The sequence below is a fragment of the Penaeus monodon genome, chromosome 20 (genome assembly GCF_015228065.2).
Source record: "Penaeus monodon isolate SGIC_2016 chromosome 20, NSTDA_Pmon_1, whole genome shotgun sequence".
In the NCBI taxonomy this organism is placed as follows: domain Eukaryota; kingdom Metazoa; phylum Arthropoda; class Malacostraca; order Decapoda; family Penaeidae; genus Penaeus; species Penaeus monodon.
In genome coordinates this window covers 35,397,417-35,398,369 of record NC_051405.1, presented here as the reverse complement: position 1 = coordinate 35,398,369, position 953 = coordinate 35,397,417, and positions in this window count along the sequence as shown.

Sequence of the window (953 nt, the reverse complement as noted above, 5' to 3'; positions counted from 1 at the left end):
TGCATACATACATTAAAAATCATGTATTTGTTTGTCAGTTTATGAACTTATTCACTTACCTGCTCATATGTTTATATATTCATCTATTACCTATTATACTACTAATAATTCTTATGATAACGATAATAATTTTGATATTCGAGAAGACGAACAAAAGCAATAATGTGAATAGTAATAATGACGATAGTATAAGTAGTCATTATGATGATAACTAAGATAATGGAGAACGTCAGGAGCTCCAAGTTAATAATGAGAATCATTTTCATTGATGTTATGTGTAACGTATTGCATCGCATAAACTTATTGTGTATGGAATGTCTTAGAATATTGAAGAGAAATACTTACTCCAAGTGGTGTACAGGTGGCAATTACTGCCCTCCTGTATGGTTACAGTGTTAACACGGCGTATAATGTTTTATGTCAATCAGTTAATTATACACCTGTACATAATAACAAATGTATTGTCATTTGTACGATTTACGCGTCGCATAAGCACGTCGCTGTATTGCTATTGTTTGTACTTGCAGCCACTGAGAGTCATTAGGCCTATGTACAGCAACGCTGATGTGTGTATGTATGTCCCAGGTGAGTGTGTAAGCAGTGACGGCTAGGCTGGCAAAGGACAAGGAGCAGTGGTGTTATTCTTTAAGGATTTGGAGAGTGCAGTCAAGTTATCTTAATCAAGTTGGATTCGTTATTTGTTCTAGAAGGATTTGCTATACTATTTTTCGTTTATGTTCAATAAATTAGACTGTGGTAGTTTGTATATGGTTTCTACCCTTCACCTCTCTGCATATTAAAGATATAAAGAGCTATTTATCTGAATAAATTTGAAAATATCATTAAATATCATTAAATAATTTGAATAACTATTAAGTGAGGTTATGAATGTACTTTTATTTGTTTATGGCATGCGTGTTTCAGCGGTAAAATCAATGTTTTATGGCATAACA